General features: G+C 28.3%; 1 protein-coding gene across 7 annotated transcripts in view; it reads right to left on the minus strand.

The window, feature by feature from the left end:
* The window catches only part of LOC111629896 (teneurin-m-like), a 174,156-nt gene that overhangs the window by 91,816 nt on the left and 68,664 nt on the right, over positions 1-13,676 (minus strand). For all 7 annotated transcript variants that reach the window (XM_023373845.1, XM_023373877.1, XM_023373871.1 and 4 more), the window contains exon 2: positions 2,136-2,197. The gene's annotated coding sequence lies outside the window, so the exon portion shown is untranslated. The remainder of the gene's footprint in view (positions 1-2,135; positions 2,198-13,676) is intronic.

The following is a 13,676-nucleotide window of genomic DNA, read 5'->3' on the forward strand; positions in this document are numbered from 1 at the left end:
GTGAGTTGGTCAGAGGAAATGATGATCGAGTAGTTCGGTCATCGATCCAAGTACCATCGGTTTACAGAGCCATGAAAAAATATCTTTTTATGGACATGTTTGCTCTTAGAAGCCATTAACTTGATGAAATGCATGATGCGACTTAGTTTTACAGATTGACACGCGACTTCTTTTAAGGGCTAGTTGCCATATAAAGGTAATTCAACTTTCTAGATTGTTCTTGTTCTAATGGCTAAAGTTTAAATTCTGGTTTACGCTATTTATGGATATGGATTTATTTGAAAAAGTGAGAATTGCGAGTTTGAAGTTTTTATGGATTTTGCTAATATATACAGCGAGTGTCGAAAAAGTTTTTCCTTTTTTTTCTGTTTTACTGATACTGTTATCAGCGGAGTAATAATAATTTTATGTTTTTAATCTGCAAGTCAATGGAGTGATTGTAAATCACGCATTTTTTGACGAAAATTTAATCTAAAGTGTAACTATGCTATTTTTGATTTATATGATTAATTTAATAGATAAAATGAATTTTAAAACAAGCATTATCTTTAGTGCCAGCTATCATTTTCCTAGAAAAATTACACAAAAGTTTCCTACGAATTCGAGATCGATAATGGAAATGTCTAATCGAAGATTGAAATTAGATTTTGCCATTTTTTGATCAATTATATAATTTTATTATTATAAATAAATCATAAAATCGATAAAGATTTAACAAATACAAACAAAAATAATAAGAAATTTGTCAGTTTTTAAATAAAAATTTGTTATTATTTGAGTTAATTGTAGCACAGATATGCATTGGATAATAGTTGTAAACATTTTTAAATATCATTAGAAAATTTACTTATTCAAGTTGCTGATATGGCTTAATCGATGTTTCAATTAAATGTGAAAGGAAAACATTATTAGATATTGTAGTCGACGACAAAACATGGCGATAGTTTAAATAATTAATTCGCATCGTTTCGTTAACTGACAATAATTGTTTTCTGTTATAAATTGATTCGTATACATTGATTCGGTTGTGACACGTCAATAAATTGTTTTGTGGGTCTAATATCTTTGGCCATTACCAATTGGTCATTACATTCAAACATCGTTATTCCAATATCTAGTTAATTAGTTAGTTAAACAGAATTGAAAACTTAATGGTTGCTTTACAATTAATTGAAGGGAACTTCCAAATGATGACAAGATATTTTAAATTTTGAAACTTTGCCGATTAATCATAATATAAGCGGTTTATTTAGATGCTGAAATTTAATGAAATTTTTCGAATTTTTATCTTTTTTAACAGTTAAATTTATCTATTATTAAATCTTCTTGTTTATCATTTTATTCATGTAAGCGTAGAAATATTTATATTAGCTCAAGTCGCATGTTAAATGTGATAAAATTAATTTTATTTTCTAATTTTTCACTTTACAAAAATGCTTTTTACTCCGTTTATTGTGATAAATATTAATGATTAAGCTTAATGGTTGTGTTTACTGTAATAATGTACTCGTATAATTACAATGGCATTTAAACAAATAAAGCATCTATTGTCATTTGTGATTGCTATAAATGGCGATTTATTGACACGATATCGAAAATGACACTAAAAGTATAGAATTTATTAGTGGAAACAAAACTTATCCAACTGCATTGTATAAATCCAGTGTTCATAAGAGAACGGTGAAAATATATAAGGCCATTAAAGTAATGCTATAATAACATCATTTGACAAAGACGTTAGTTTTAACCAAACTCCACTAAGTTCCTACTTAATCTACCATAAATTTAAACTTGTTGAAATTACACATAAATTCAGCAGGATTTATATAAACAGAACTTGGCAATCTTTCATAAATAAAAATTATTAAAGGACTATGTGGTGAGATTGATCTTTCCAAGAGGGAACTGTTGTTTATATTCCATCAGATCTTGTCAACACGAATGTTTGCCAGCGGTGAAGAATCCCCTCTTCATACTTCGTATTTCTGTTTACTCAATGTCTACAGACTTCTCCAATATCGGGACAATGTTGTTCAAAAGGAATTTTACTGGTTACTATATATTTTCTTGTAACCATATTGAAAATGAGATTTCCTTAAATTATTTTAAACATAATTAATAAAATAAGTACTTACGAAGAACAGAATTCTTCTAGAATCAAATTAGGTAAAACGTTCTAACTTGCAGACATCGTAATCTAAATTTTAAAAAAATAAATACGTTTTACATATTTTATAGAATGCATTAAAATTAATGAATTAAATATTTATCTTAAAATAATAATAAAAATGCAATGAATTATATACATAAGACGTTTCTTCTTAAGCCGAATTTAATAGATAATTTACAGTTGAAACTTAATAAATCTAGTTGTTAATGTGGAAGAACGGAAGTCTTATCTTTGTTATGTGTAAGTTACTAGAAATAGCTGATAAAACAGTTTTTCGTATCTTTTAACTAACAATATACGATTCTCTTAGCTACACAAATGTGATTACCTGCATGAGAACAAGGGATTTGCAACCAAAACATTCTTTGTATTTTCATTTAATGGAAATTGCGAGAAATAGCGATTAAGTCACTTCTAGATTTTGCTCAAATTGCTTTTATTTTTAATTCCACTTTTTATTTACAATTTTTGTTTTAAACAAACTCGAAACTATTATTCTTTTGAATTAAATTGCCGAGAATTTAATTCAATTTTTTTTAAAAATATTTTAATGTCTAGAACGAAGCAATTTTATTTTAGAAATGATTATTCTTCTTTACTAAAATGAATCATTTAATGTCTATATTAATTTTTTCACCTTTATTACCTGCGAAGTACTTAAACAATTTAACTGGAGAAAATATGCAACAATAAAGAAATAAAATCAAATTATTATTTTATTTACTAAAATACTTTTCCAGTAAAATTACCGTAAAGTTTATTTTTAATTATTATTTTTTCTAGAGAGAAAACTTATTTTTTTTTAATATAACAAAATTATAAATATGATTCAGAGTTATACTTTCCACGATAACGATTCTCTATTAGGAAAATTAATGATTAATATTTAATATTGTTGTCCTTTATAAATAACTAATACAACGTATGTAGGAGCAATAATTTGAACCGAAGCATAACTGACCCTATTATCGAAAAAAGAAACTTTGCTAACGAGTAGCCGTAATAATATTTCTTGGCTACTAATAAGGACAGATGATGTTTATTGCAGCCCTTAATCGATTGAATGCTTCTCTATCCATTGATAATAAACGACTCAAAATTTTCTTAGCAAACATAAATACTATTAAAATGTTAATATTTGAATTCAAATTTAAATAAAATTGTTTTCGAAACTTCGAAACTAATGCAATTCAACTCAGGAAATTGAATTACTTTCGTGCATTTCTGTCCACTAGTTTCTCTTTTTTCTCTTATAGATAGCGGCAAAAAACAATAATAGCTATATATATATATAAAGAAAAATTCTAACTCGGTTGTTTATAAAAATGTAGAAATTCGAGAATTCCTTAGAGTCAAAATAAACTCGAGCTAAGAACAGTTGACCGCTCCAGGGAATTTGGATATAAAATCCAACACTCGAAACTATACCATAAAAAATATATATCCTTCGGAGATTAAGCCGTAACGAAGTTGGTATTAATAGTTGATATTTACATATTCATTATTTTAAACATTTAATAAATTATATAATATTTCTTGACGTTTATAACAGTAATATTGATTATCGAAATGCGTGAGAAGTATAACAACTTATGGTAAGAATTATCTAACATTTACGTAGGTGCCAAAAATTGATTGAACACTACGTGTATTTGGTAATTGCGTTAAATAAATTGATTTTAGTATAATGATAATGATAGACGAAAAAAAAAAATGCGGTAATCGCGGTGTTAGATCGATAAAATAATTTTTGGCAAGATAGCAAATAAAAATTTTTGTTTTTCACCAAAGAATATTGATAATTCGCCCATTTTCTTTAATTTTATGCAATGAGTAATTATGAAATATTGTTGAATATTTAAGTTTTGTATATTTTTGTATATCAATTCTTCTCATTACAACGCAATGATGGTAGTAAATGTTTTACAAATAATAAATGATTCGACTCCTCAAAATCATTCAGTTTTTTTTTTATTCGAATTAAAATAAATTGAATTCGAAATACGAAATACAAAATATTTAAACCGAGGATAAAAAAAAAACAGGTTCAATCAACTTTTGTTATGTTTCTAAGCTTCTGAGGGAGAAAAGAGAAAATGGACAAACTAGAAGCGTGGCTGGCATAAGCTTTCGAGGACTCTTGAGGATCATATTCTTCGCCAACGGAGCCAAAACAATCAATCTGCACAACACGAGTACTATAAAACGAATGGAAAGCATCAACTTCTGTGTCAGTAACTTCGTCGTCGATTGTACAGAATAGGAATTGAAACAAGAATTCTCTGGAAGAAACAATTGTTAACTATTACTGAAAACTAAGCGAAATAACCGAAAGAACACAAAAATTGGACAAGTTAAAACGATAAAACGCAATATTTTCGGGCGAAAACGTATTACTTTCGCCATGGCAATGAGCCAGAATTAAAAAGAAAAAAATATCTGGCCACCATCACGAAACATTATACTTTTTTTCATGATTTGACAGCTTTGCGATAGACAACAGTTTGAAGAATTCTACTTTATGAATAGAAGACGAATCTTAATTTAACATTGAGATTAAATAATATTTTTCTATTTTCATTTTTGTTTTATTTTATTAAAAATCTGTAATATTAAAATTCTATACAGAATGTTATAAACAAACAAACAATTACTTACAAGCACTACATTGTCACAATACAGGTCTGTAATTTTTAATCATATTCTTAATTTATTCAACTTAGGGCTCATTTTCTTTTCACCTAGATAAATTGTTTTTAAAATATAAATTTCAACTGTCTAATTTAAAAAGCTTGTGGTTAGAATGAAGCAGTCTTCTATTAAGTCAAACTTTCGATTGTTCGATTCCTTGATACGTTCAAGTTTGGGATTTATGTTTCCTATTTGGGGATCATCTCTTGTTGATAAACTAGAGAAGATGCAACTGAGATTTATCAGATCGATATTCCATATTAATCGTGCCTGGACCTGTTTTAAGACTTGAATTGGGAAGGGGCCGTCCGCCAATGGTTATACGTTTATATTGACCATTTTTAGATACTGGATTAAAATTTTAGAGTTACCAGAATTTGATCTTAGAAAGCTGGTTTATAATAAATTGAAATTAATAGGTAAAAATTCTTTGGTTGTAACTTGGTTTTCTTCAGTCGAACGTTTATTGTCTGACTTAGGTTATTCTATTGCCTATTATACTCAAATCCCTAATAAAAAAAAAAACTTTTCCTAGCTGAACTTTTTCAGTCATTAAAAGATAAATATTGGGCCCAAGATATTCATTATATTGAGCAAAAGTGTAGTTTTTTTGAAACTTTTTTATCCTCCCCATGGACGCCCCGAAATTATTTGTTATTAAACTTAAGTTACAATATTAAATCTTTAATAATACAACTACGACTTAATGACTATACTATTGTATTAAATGGGCGTATAATGAATGTATCGGCTCATTCAAATTGTCTACTATGTAATAGATTTTGTGAAAACGTTAAGAACCACTTATTTGTATCTTGTGAATTTACCGAGCACTTAAAGGACCTTTTTTGACAACTGATTTTGATATGTTTTGTTTATACGATGATAATTTAAGTTCTGTTATGTTGTATAAAGTTTATAAATTTTTCTGTTATTCATTAAACATGTTAACTTAATTAGTAATGTTATGTAATATTACTATTTTTGTAATTATGTATAACATTGTTTGTATTTGTTAATGTCATTACGATTTTGTAACCCCCTTTGTAAAGGCGAAAGCCATAAGAAATAAATGTTGATTGATTGATTGAATTTATTCAATTTAAAATTTATGTTCTCCATCTCTAATTTGTAGAGATGCCCCTGTATATCACACTTTTCCTGATAACAACAAAGTCATGCCAGTTATATATGTAATGCCATTCAGGAGAAATATTTAATTGCTCATCTAACTTTTCTGTCTATTTCAGACGTTTGTATATAATAAATTGGGACCTTCTGTCTCTATGGTTTATGAATCTGGTCTCAACTTTCATCTGATTAACACCATCCTCGAGATTTAGGAAGGACAGACAGACTGATGGCGGCCACCATGAGAATTTATAGGTCTGTAATTTTTTCGAATTGCAGCCCAATAATTTTAACCTAAAATACATTCTTGATTAACACTGAAATATATTTTTAGAATCAATTTTTAAAATTGATCGCTAATTATTTTCTTATTTTCTATAAATAATAAAATATTGCAAAATTTATTTATTGCATTCAACACGTTAATAACGTTCAATACAAATATTGTTGTGTCCAAGTTCGATTCCCGATTGAATCATATACTTTTATCTCACTATTCAGCATTCCTACGCGGATTAATCGAGAATCCTCCTGCCATTGGTTGTCAATGAAACCAACAATGATTTAGTTTGATAGGCTACACTTACAGGAAATATAATCCCAAATCAAAGACGAATTAAAGGATGCTTCGATAACAATTTTGCATTACATGTTAGACTTTCTCGTCTTTCTAATACTTAAATTTCACAATTTTAAAAATAAATTACGGCGTAATAAAACATTAATTTTGCTTTACACACAATAACAGCATAATCATAAAAACTTTACTAGGACGTTAATGTTTCGTCCACATTTAGGACCACTGCTTGCTCACTAACGTTTCTTTGTAAGCTTTTATTTTCATTGATAATAAATAAGATTTTGAAATGGAGGAAGCCATAACTTTATACTTTATATTACCGTATAAAACATGTTTAAGCATGAAAACGAACGAAACTTAAGAAAAACAATGTTCATATTTCTTTCTTTTTTGTTTTTAAGGAAAGAAACAACCAAGAATAAGGGGATCTTCACAGTTCAAAAGCTAAGAAGAATATCTGAAGTACTAATTTAATAGAATTTTGAAAGACTTTTCAAAATCAATTCCGAAACATTGTTTTTTGTTTTAAAAAATGATCAATAGAACACGAATGAACACAAAAAATAATAATAAAAAAACTTCTTTAAGATATTAAAAAAGAGTTTAAAGATTTCTAGAAATTCCAAATAAAAGCTCAGTTCATTAATTCTGTAATAAAAATATACATTTAATCACAATGTTAAACAGTTTATGAGAATATTTGAAAATTTACTAATAATTTTCAATAAAGCATAGAAACCTTAATCTCATTTAATCATTTTTAATCGGTGTTAATCATTATAATCCTTTAAAACTTTAAATATTAGAGAATTATAATGCTGTGTTTGTGTTCATTAAATATAAAAATATGTAATAAATGGTTGTACACAAGGAAAGTTTAGAGAGGAAAATAAATGTCCGTTATTGAAAATGTAACAATGATTGCATTAATGTATTATATTAGTTGAAAGAGACTAATTTCATTAACAAATATAATTAATTAAGTTAGATCACTTGAATTAAATCATATTCGTTGTACAATAATGCGCACATTTCTCACTTTGTCTAACCTTTAATCATTTTATCGAGTTATTAAATTCCCGGCTTTAATTCAATACAAACAGTTATTAAATTTTTAAAACAAAGTAATTTAATTTAATTATCGCAAAGAATTATTTTATGCGAATTAATATTGAAATAAATTACGTTAACTGCGTGTTAATTTTATTTTGATATTAATATTGGGAAATTTTTTATTATATTGTTAACAGATGGCGCTACAGGTAAAGGTTACTATGACGTCAGAATGCGATAGTACTGTTACGTCATAGCACTTATTTTTTTAACTGGCATAAAAATTATTGTACAAGTCGATCCCCCTATAACACTGTTGATAAATCCGTTTTATATGAATTCCATGTTGTACGAGTCACTTAGATTTTACAAATACGTGTGCCGAGCTGTAAAATCTAAGTGACTCGTACAACATGGAATTCATATAAAACGGATTTATCAACAGTGTTATAGGGGGGGTCGACTGTATTTTTTTATAAGTACGAAGCGAAAGAAATACGTATAAAATTACATTCAACAAATCTTTTCTCCGCTTATTTAAAAATTATAATATTAATTTCCAAGTAAATTCTGTAAAAATGAATTCAAAATAAATTTTTTTTTTATAGTCTAAATGCGAATATGTTAAACGTTTAGAAATTAAGAATAAAATTGGCGTTATTTTCCTATCTAGATCTATATTATCATATAGATCGATTTGGGAAGTGCATCAAGGAGAAGACATAAACAAAATTCTTGGATCCTATTGCATGCCATCTAATACCTGAGTGAAAAGATACACGAATCGCATGCTCGGATATTCCGGAATATAGAAGGGAGAAAATTATTCATATTCTCCCCGAAAGTAGCAGGGGTGAATATGCGAGAGGAAAAATCCGTGAAGATGCGAAATTCGGTAGAAGTCTATCTGTCAGATCTTCTTAGGCAGTAGCTCGAGAGATGTCTTTTGATAGATCGCCTATCATCCATCATCTAAAATGTCACAACATATCTTAGTGTTTCCCCAAAACTGATTCCCTCTAGTCTGGTAAGATTTTACATCCGAGCCATGAATCTTTCATTGGATCACATGACACACATCTTCCAACGAATGAAGAACTATTTTCCAAGTAGTACTTTCATCCAACGTGGTTGCCCATACAAATGTCTTCATTTCAATCAGATCAATGCATGGCGATGTTTTTATGTGCATTCAAAAATCTGTGATAATGGACGTCCGTTTGCTATCAGAATTTATTCTTAGCGGTCAGGTGCCTCTGGTGAATATATATTATACAACAAACGACGCCTGAAAGTATCTACTTTCATGCATAACTTAATCATCTGGAGGAAAAACGTATTTACAAGAGAAATTGTTCGCCGTGTGATAGATGGATCTCAATGGTTTATTTGTAAAGTGTATTGCCTTATGATGAAATTATGGCGTCGGTACGTAGTTGAATGATGACTGTGCAGATCTTATTCTTTATTTTTAATACCTTTCTATTCAAAATTTTTCGCTGATCGGAATACAAAGAGAGTTCTTAATGTTATAAGACAGCTATACGAGAATATTCTCCTGAAATATTGCCACGTTACCCGAGAAATAGAAACTATTGTATAATCTAATTTCACTGGCTAAAATCGAATAGTTAAAAAAATAAATAAAAAAGAAGGAAAGAACTTTCTAAACATAATTTTCTGCGGAAACAATTCGAAATATAAGTTGAACGGGCATGAGAATAACAACAGATGCTATATTTGCCAGAAAGTTATATTCTAAGTAAACTATTTGATGTTTAAGACATTAGATAGAAAGTTAAAAATTAATCTCATAAAATTTTCTTTTTCTCTCCTTTAATAACTGAAAATAGCTGTTTAGATTTAATTCAATTCGGCTTTTTTCAATATAATTCTACTTTTAACATCGTAAAAAGTTTTTCTTGCTTTCTACCTTCCAAATCTGACATTTAATAACTTATTTCTTCGATAAAAATTTGCTTTTAACGATATTTTTATTTGTTTATAAGAAGTGTGAACTCGGAAGAAATCTAAGAGATTTTCGCGAAACAAGTTTTAAAATTACAACTCGATAAATAAGATTAAAATAATTGCATCCGGAATAAAATTAAATTTCATTGCAATGTCGTTAAATATTTATAAATACTTTAGTGAAGGATAAAAGAAAATTTTCTTTACAAAAATTCAGTAAAATTTCCATTGGAATAGACAAACCACACCCAAACAACTAATAAACTGACAGTGCCGCACCCGCCCAAATCCAGTTAAAGCATCAAAATTTGGAGAACACAATGACAATGGCGGAAAAAATTGAAGATGTGTTTTCTTTATTTTATTATTACTCAGATATTCTCGTGGTTTTCGATCGAAAAATTTCTCAGAAGATTCTATGTTTTTTGTAATATTTATAAAAGACGTGATATTTGTCACGCGTCGTACGGGACGAACGTGACATACACAAGATTTTTTTCCTATTCTCTGGACACCTTCTCGTTTTAAAAATTTTTCAACCGGAATAAAAAAAAGCACGAAAAACTTTTAAATTTTGCATAATAATTTTTAGTAATATTTTTTAATACAGACTAAAATTTAAAACATCGTCTAAAATGGAAGATATGTAAAGCGTGTAATGACTTAAAAATAATTATAATCAATGGTAGTTGGTATGCGGAATTTAGCATCGAATAATGGAATATTTTAATAATGGTGAAGTAAAATAAAGACGGATATTGGCTTTGTTTGGCTAGGGAAAAAATTCTTAAACGACAAACTCCCTAAAGTCACTGTTAGTATGCCACGTGATCTCGAAGTGAACAATGGAATTCTTCTACCATATGACGACTGTGAAAGAACTAGATTGGACCGGGGTGTTTTTCTAGCACGTTGTCGACAAAGGAAAAACTTGTCTTTTGTGTGTCTGGTCTCTCTTAACGAGTGATTCACTCTCCTTTTGTTGAGTGGGATTTTTGTTTGTGTTGTTAGTATTTCTTGAGGTAATTTTCGATGTTGCTAGGTTCAATCAGAAATTGGAAGTTTAATGAATACTACGAGCCTTCACTCGACGACTAACGAATTGCAAAAAAGTTACATCAATCTTCCGACTATTAAGCGAGTTTTCTGAAAAATTTCTGAAAATGTTTCAACCGAACATTGAACTTGTTTTCTAGTCACCGATCTTTAAATCCCCTCTGGACGTGGAGAGATGCTTGCATTTAAAATAAAAAGAAATCTAACCGACGTTTCTAATCTATAAACTGAAAACATTTTCATTAAATTGAAAGATAAATTAAAAGTTGGAGGATATTTACAGAGCAGAAACAGTCCGGAGAGATAAAAATACAATTATTGTTGTCTGGCAAGTAAAGGTGGATTACCAAAGCTTTGAGAAACGGGAGATTACATAGGTTGAAGGCGTCAATATAAACGAGATACCTAAGTGTTTGCAGTAGGTGGACCAAGATGCACGCCTTAGGGGTTGTCTCGATAGAAACCCATCATGCGTTATGCAACAGGTCTGTGATCCTGTCACGAGGAGCTTCAAACCGCAACTTTGTCGTCTTTATTGAGTTTCACCGTTTTCGGCTCCACTCATAATACATCACCACCGAAAAATCGGTCATTTCATCGATTTTTGCAAAGAGAAGAAACTTTATACCATATTTACGGTGATGTATATGAAAGTTTAGAGGTATCACGAATGCAACTTTCGCTTGTCGAGTTAGATTTATCCGGTCGCATGAAATGTTGACCTGATAGTGAACGTAGGTAGGTAAAAATACTGAACGATAAATTTATGGCAAAACTATTCCTGGTCTCCTTTATTTTTTCTATGTTTTTTTCCCTCTTTCTAAGCAGAAAGAATTCGTACAAATTTCTATACAATAAAAGAAAAATACATTTTAGATTTTATTCGTAAAATTCTTTTTTGGAATATATATTGTTTCCTTAAACAAATATCATTCCAACATCTGAATAAATTATGCTATTTTTTTATTCACATAATATATTTCAAATTTCATCTCAGATACATAAATTATCCAAATGCGAAAGAACACGTTACTTATTCTTCGGAAAAATAAGCATAACAATTTACAAAAACCATATTATTCGTGAATAACAGTGAATAACGGCATCAAATTATCTAATTAGTAACAATTAATGAAAGTGTAAATAATATTTTATTTCGATAGATATATAAATATATTCGCCTTTATTTACATAAAACACGCGTTTACGTTTTTTAACATTTTTTTTAGCCTTTAAAACTTTAAATATTTATAAGAAAAGTTTAAAAAAAATAAAATTATAACCATTATAAATATAAATTTTTAAAGGAATAATAGGTTTAACAATAAAGCATTTTTCTGATTTAAAAAAAAGTACAAAAGGCAAAGTACAATAGAAACTTTTTCTACTTAATTATTTACAACGTAATAACTAGCTTATTTATTTTTAGAAAGAGTAATAATATTTTATTTATAACGATTTGTTCTTCATAAATGATTATTCATTACAGACCTTAGTAATATTTGTTCTCTTGACTATTTATAAATATAGAGGAATCAAAAAAGAATTAATATAATTTACTGCCACTTCGGGTTGTTACAGTTATTCTTCTAGAAATAAATTATTATTTTTCTACTCATATTCGAAATTCAATATTTATTATTCATTTTCTTTCATAAAAATTAATGAATATCGAAAGAAATAATCAATTAGAAGAACATTTCTCGAGTTTAAAAATCAAATTTAGAAAATAATTTCATCAAATAAAACTAGAAAAGTTATATTATTATTAAGATATATTTACGTTTACATTTTATTCCATTTAATCTAGATATAACTTATCCGAGTTATTTTTCATTTAACTAAGAGGCTTAATTAAATAAAATATTAATTAAATTAATTAATATTATCTTAATTAAATCCGTTAAAATAAATTAAATTGTATAAAATTAGATCGAAAGTAATTCGAAATTATTTATTATACGAATAACATTAAATATGAATTAAATATATTTTTCAAAATCGAAATTATTTGATTTAATTATATTAATGTGATCGATCGAGAATCAAAAGGATTAAATTTAATAGAAGAGAATTCAGCGATTAATTGAAAACATTCTCATAAATTATTCGCCATTTCTAATTTGATCCCCGTTCGATAGAATCGTTAAACATTTAAAAATGAGCATAATTAAAAGTTTTAATTACGGGCTTATCGGATGGAATTTGAATACTTAATGATAACAACGGTTTTATACGGTACGTGTATACATATAAGTAAAGTTAGATGAGAATGGTGAGGATAGAGTAAAGAAAAAGGTAAGGAAGGCATTGATCTTCTAATACCCGCTATATCTTTATGTTGTAGATCACGCTATCCGAACAAGCACCAAGTCGTTTTCATCAGTTTGCGGATCTGAGAAGTGCGTTAATGGCTTTTAACGTTATGGCCGGGACGAAGCAATAAAATGGTATGACTGTCAGGGGACACTCCCTAGTCACTATAATGGTCCAGCCTCTATACTTAAAATCGGTGAAGGTTATCCTTATCTAAATTTTGACCCCTTCCTTACGGGACCCTAACTATCTATCATATAAGAATAAAACCATTTTTACTACTATACCTATTTATCTATGTTGAAAATTCTTAATTATAACGGAATCAAATAATTTTAAACTATTGAAAAAAATTAACGTATAAAAGATTTTTGTGTAGAAATAATCAATTTTTATTTATAATTTTCGTATATTTTAGAAGTTTTAATGGTGTTACGCGAAGTGTGTAATATTTTTTTAACACGATGATAATAATAATAATAATAATAATGCGTTTGTATTTTTTATATATATTTTTTAAAGCAAAGTTTTCATCTTTTCTAAAAAGATAAAATGTAATTTAAAACGCCGGGTTTTTAAATTCATGGCAGGGGAAACTATTCTATTCACGAATATGGGAGGAGGAAAAAAATTTCTAATCGTCTTTAACGTTTAATACCTTTTCGGTAATACAGTCTATCAACATTCCCCAGAAAAGCATTAATCGCC

This window comes from Centruroides sculpturatus, unplaced genomic scaffold, assembly GCF_000671375.1.
Source record: "Centruroides sculpturatus isolate CEXI.00-Female unplaced genomic scaffold, Cexi_2.0 scaffold68, whole genome shotgun sequence".
Lineage (NCBI taxonomy): Eukaryota > Metazoa > Arthropoda > Arachnida > Scorpiones > Buthidae > Centruroides > Centruroides sculpturatus.